This window comes from Sciurus carolinensis, chromosome 14, assembly GCF_902686445.1.
Source record: "Sciurus carolinensis chromosome 14, mSciCar1.2, whole genome shotgun sequence".
In the NCBI taxonomy this organism is placed as follows: Eukaryota; Metazoa; Chordata; class Mammalia; order Rodentia; family Sciuridae; genus Sciurus; species Sciurus carolinensis.
The window spans coordinates 6454870-6460606 of record NC_062226.1 but is presented as its reverse complement, the minus strand read 5'-3'; the positions used below and the strand labels follow the sequence as shown (position 1 = coordinate 6460606).

The window sequence follows — 5737 nt, the reverse complement described above, 5'->3', positions numbered from 1 at the left end:
AGCTGCAGCTCTTGGTGGGTGCCCAGCATCATGAGACAGTATCATATTGGCTTGTCACTAGTCCAGGAAAAGCACAAAATTCAAATTTTAAAGTGCAGTTTCTACTGAGTACATGTTGCTTTTGCACCATTGGGAAGTCAAAAAATTATTAAGCAGAACCACTGGAAGTAGGGACCAATACTTACTGATGCATCTGTGATGACTACTACTAAAATTCCATCATTATATTCATGTTTGGAGATGGAGAATTTTGGGAGGGAAAACCATGTATTAACAATTTTTCTATTTTATAAACTTTTAAGTTAACTTAGACAACCAGACATTCTTAGAACTTTTCACCTTATTAAGGGCTTTTTAATGAGAAAGTCAACTTTCTGCTAAAGGACTCTCTCAGGCACTTAATAGCTTTTAGGTGTATTGGTGGATATGAATTTGCCTTTGAGTACTGCTTTGGCTGCATCCTCAAAGTTGTACTGTACAATCTTCTCATTTTATTTAATGTTCAAATAGCATGAAACATCTAATTAGTGTGGAATTTCCTTTTGAGTTCCCTTTTTTTAATCTCAAGAGTCATTTGGAAGAATGTTTTCAAATTTCCACCAAGTCTGATTTCTAAAAATAATTCTTGAGCTATGCATTTTAATATTTCATTTCCTGTGTTGGGAATGTGTTTTACTTTGGAACCTGCTGAATTTTTCTGACTCTCTTTGTATGAGCATTATTACAAGTTCTCTGGGATTACTATTTTCACGAATGCAAGTGTTCAATAGCTCCAAATACCTGCAAATACTTGTAATCCAGGTAAATGTAATACACCTACCTGCTCCTTGGTATCATATAAAAATAACTGAAAATTGGGGTACCTTTGTCTTAGGAGAAAATTGGGGCCAACCAGGTGTCTGGTTCTGTTGGCAATTTTGGGCTCTTCTGGAGAGATGGGTTTTGCTGGTTATTTCCTGCAGTGTTACAGCAAACATGAATGCATCCTGCAAACACTGGTCATGGGAAGAGGCAGTTCGTGTCTGACTCCTGCTGAGTGGGCTTGGGGAGTGGAGATAGGTTAATTTTTGGTTTTCTGGTTTATTCACTTTTCTGCTTTTCCTTGGGCTAATTACTACCTTAAGCTCTTCTTTTCATTGATAAAAATTTGCATTTTAAAAGTGATCTGGGGGGCTGGGCTGTGGCTCAGTAGTAGAGCACTTGCCTGGCACAGGTGGGGCACTGGGTTTGATCCTCAGCACCATGTAAAAATAAATAAATAAAATAGAGGTATTGTGTCCATCTACAACTAAAAACTTAAAAAAAAAAAAAGATCTGGAAGATGCTGAAAGACTTTGGTCACAGTGAACTTTCACAAATCGAATGATCCTCTAGCTTCTTGTGGTCTCTGGTCTCCACAGAGGTCAGGGCTATCACCCTGCGGCTGTAGGTAATTAGCAGTGACCAGGGGCTCCTGGCTCCATGCCGGCTCTGCCAGTTTCTGGGGAGTTTGTGGGTAACGGTCACATGCTCACGCCCAGCTTCATGCACCAGTTCACCCTCTTCTTGGCTCTGCCGGGGTGGGACTCACTTTCCATAGGAGGACAGACCTGCGAGCACCAAGCCGGCGGCTCTCCAGCCTGGCCTCAGAACCCCAGGACTCGTCAGTCATGCAGAGTCCCAGGAGGGAGGCCAGGTCACGCTGACCTGCTCTAGGCCAGACTCCCCCTCGCTTCCCTCTAGCTGGCACTTCCAGCCTCCCCAGGGCAGCAGGGATCCCCTAGGCCTTCTGGAAGGAGGGAGAGGCCGAAATAGGTGAGAGCCCGTCACGAGAGCCATGCTGAATGGCTCCAGGACCCTCCCAGACCCCTGCCCACCTGAGTGCCCTGGGACCCACCTCGACCTCCACCTCATTCAGCCACCTGGCCTCACTCCTGCCTCCCCACCCTCCCAGCCCGGCCCAGCTTAGAGGGAGACCCCAGAGGAGCACATGTCTGACGGGGGAGGCAGAGTCCAGGGCAGCTGAGAGGATGAGAAAGCCTGGCGGGGCTCCAGTCCTCCTGGGGGTCCCTTCCCCTTCCCACCCTCAGAATGTCCTCCTGCAGTGCCGCCTCCTCCAGGAAGCCTTCCTGGGTGTGCCCATGGGACATTCCCTGCTCTCCGCCTCTGCGACTGGACAGCTCTGCTTAGCAAGCATCCTGGGGGGCTGGGTCCCCTGGTGTCTGTCCGCAGTCGGCGCCAACTGTGAGGGCAAGCAGTGCTCAGGGCACCCACCGTGGGGCAGAAGACCCGCCGTCCTGGGACTGCTGGCTGCACGTTGCCTTGCACCTTGGGGAGCCGTCCCACTTCCTGTAGTGCCCCTGGCCGGTGACGGTGAAGTGAGACCCGCTGCCCGGCCCGGTGACGGTGAGCCCCGCCTCCTCTTCACTCTCAGGCTCACCCTGCGAGCTGGGCCAGGTTGTTCAGTTGCCCAAGTCGTGTCTCCTCATTTGTTAAATAGGGCTGACCAGGGCGCCCGTTTGCTGGGTGGCGTGGAGATTCAGAGGTGACAGGTGGTTCTTGGCCCGGGGTGCTCCATCAGTGTGGTTCTGCCTCTTTCCTATTGATCTCTCCTCGGAATCTGTATTCGAAGGTGAGAGGAGCTTCCTTATTCCCCGCCAGACCCACCTTACAAACCACCAAGTCCCACACACTTTTTCAGATAGGAAAACTGAGGCTCAGAGAGGGGAAGGAACATACTCGGGGTCACACAGCTTGGCCCCAGGAGGAATCCAGGCCTCCTGAGCTTGACAGCATTGTTTGACATGCTTCCCTTTCGGGCTGCATTTGCCGTTCAGGTCCTGGAGTCTCAGGTCACCTCGTCCATCCATTCACTCCTTTGCTCAGTGTTTATTAAGCAGCTGCTTTGGGTTGGCCCTTCTGCTGAACATCTTGAAAGTCCTGAGAAAGCCTGTTGATGAGTCAGGATTTGTAGTTAGCGGCAAGTCACAGAAACCCAGCCATGCTGACGTAAGCAGGAAGCACAGCAGAGGGGCAGCCTCTTGAGATGTCCTTCTGGCTTCCCTGGCATGGGGTTTTCATCTTTATGGTGCAAAGTGGCTGCTTCAACTCCAGGTATCACGACAGCATTCTAGGCAGGAAAATTGGGGAGGAGATCAGGGAAGGGTAAAGAGCAAAGAACAAATGGGCCCTGCCAGGTAAGTTCCTATTTTTTTCAGAAAAACAGTTGTTTTCCTGGTTTCCTCTCAAGGTCAGCCTTGGGCCAAGTGGCCCCAGAGCTGCAAAGGAGTCTGGGAGGGGAATGTCTTTATCTGGGCACATTTCCTGCTGGAGGAAGGAAGACGGGGTGGCACGTCACCTGGTTCACCAGCTCCTGCCCGCAGGGAGCCCATGCTTGGGGGCCTGTCTCCCCTGGGATCTGCTGGCGTGGGACACCTGGTAGGTGCCCCGCAGACCCCGAGCTCCCTCTGGCCGCTGTAGACGGCGTCCTGTACCGGCCGGTGGTGGGAGGTTCTCTGCGTTTACCAGGAGCCCACGCGCCTGGCCAGTCGCTCCTCCGTGGAGGTCGCGGCGTGGGTGGCCGGCCCCTGCCTCCCCGCCGTGAGGGCGGGCCGGTGGCGGGACTTGGTCCCCTGGGTGGCACCTGCAGCACCTGCAGCTGAGGGACAAGCCCGCTGAGACTCCTGGAGCCAGCGAGGTCCCCGAAGAGAGGTCAGCCCGTCGGTCACTCGCCCGCACTGCCCGGGCGGGAAGCGGCGGAGCCGGGACCTGAGCCAGGGCTGCCCATGCCCGAGGCGGCGCCCCTCCGTCCGACCTCCCGCCGGCGGGTCTGGTCCGCTCGCTGGGCCTCTGGCTGGTTTTGGGGTGAGGAGGGGACCCTCCCAGGGCAGGAGGGCAGGGCCGAGGTGGGGCGCGGGGACGGGCCAGGGCAGGGCAGCTTCTGGGGCGCTGGCTGGTGCGGAGGCAGCCTCCGCGGGTCTCCTTCCGCCTCCGTTTCTGGGACGGGACCGCGGCGCCGCACCCGCCGTGGAGGTCCGTTGCGGGTGGATCACGGCCTCCGACTCAGGACTCCCCGCCGCTCTGCTGGTGACCCCGTGTTTGTCAGGCGCTCTGGGGACAGACGCTCCCGCCAGGGCACCGACCAGGCCGGCGCGGGCTGGAGACCCCTGGCTGGCAGCGAGGCTGCTCTGGTGCCACCAGAGCACCAGCCGCCGCTGCTCGGCGCAAGGCAGACCTGAAGGGGCGGCGTCCGGCTTCCATTTGGTCATTTCTTGTTTTTAATCGTAGCAGGGACAAGGCCGGCGGTGGGAAGGGCGACCCGGCTGCTCTCTGTCCTCTGGACCCAGATCTTCCTGGCCACCACCGCGAGCCAAGCCGTGAGAGCAGCTCCCGTCAGTCATTCGTACACCGAGCACCCAGACGCTGGCCGTGGGGCAGGAGGGGGACGGCACCTAGGAGGCGAAGTCAACGGCCACTCTGCAGTGTCAGGGGCGGGTGCCCAGAGCCCGGGTGCAGGTGCCAGAATTTCCAGCTCCCAGGCAAAGAGGGAGAGCCAGCACACAGGCAGAGAAACCTCGGTTGCATGCCTACTCTGTGCCACGTGCTAGGGATACAGAGGCAAGTACCAGGCAAAAATCCCAGTCCCCTGTGGAACTCCCACTTGGTAAAGAAGCAGATGAAGAATAAGCGTGGAGGACGCACCGTTTGGCCACAGGGGAGGTGGTGAGAGCATGGCGGCTGGGCACAAGTCCCTGGGGATGCTCTCTACTCGGCACAGCGGGCAGGACAGGCCTTTCTGAGGAGGTGGCATTTAAGTAGAGGCTGGAAGGATGAAAAGGAGCCAGCTATTAGTTGATAGAAGCAGTGCAAAGGCCCTGAGGCAGGAATGAGCTCAGTGTGGTCAAGGAACCAAAAGAGGTCAGTGCAGTGGCAGGAGCCCAGGGAGCCGGAAGGAGGACCACGGGCTCCGAGTTCACGGAGTCATCATGGAAGGCCCTGTACTGTTACCACTGCATTCACTCCAATTAAAAAACTCTATTACAGTGGTTCAAGCACACTGCAGATTTTGACTTAATCAACACCAAGCCTGGGGTGCAGTCAGGTGCTCGTGTAGTGACTTGCAGATGTCACCAGGCACTGTGGCACTCTCTTCTTTTTCACTATCCTCAAATATGGAGGCCCTGTCCCCTCACATTTGCTGCCTCATGGTTACAGTATGACTGCTGCACCTCCAGGTCTCATGTCCATGTTCCAGGCAGGAAGAAAGGGAAGGAGCAAAAGGCCAAAGGTTGAAGGGGCCTTTTCCTTGCCAGACCCCATTTCTATTCAGAAAGAGAATTTCTTCCCGGGGCTTCTGTTCTATCTTCTTGGCTAGAAGTGGTTTACATGGCTGCCTCCATCTGCAAGGGAGGTTGAAAAAAAAAAAAAGAAAAAGGCCTTACCATGCTGCTGGTCTCCACAGTGGAGGAAGGAAGGGGAGGAGGACTTGCACAGCGTCCAGGGTCGCCAGCGCATGCATCCACCAAGACCCCGGGATGGGAAGGCCTGGGGCAGGTCTAGGGACAGAAAGGAGTGGCGGGGGCTGGCTGAGGAGTGGGACTTCATTTGGGGAGTAGAGGGAGCCATGCTGGCTTTTCAGGAGGGTGACATGGTCAGATTTGTGCCAAAGCTCTGCCATTTAAACTGGGAACCTGTGACGACGCACCCAAGAGTTGGGGATCCCTTACGAGACACGACCTGGGCTCAGGGAAGGCCCTCC

General features: G+C 55.3%; 1 long non-coding RNA gene across 1 annotated transcript; it reads right to left on the bottom strand.

The window, feature by feature from the left end:
• Positions 1 to 2458: 2458 nt before the first annotated feature.
• LOC124964521 (uncharacterized) lies at positions 2459 to 3473 on the bottom strand. The gene is made up of 3 exons (XR_007104987.1): positions 3338 to 3473; positions 2719 to 3109; positions 2459 to 2599 (listed from the first exon to the last, which is right to left on the bottom strand). It is a non-coding gene; the product is annotated as an uncharacterized LOC124964521 (long non-coding RNA).
• Positions 3474 to 5737: the final 2264 nt, after the last annotated feature.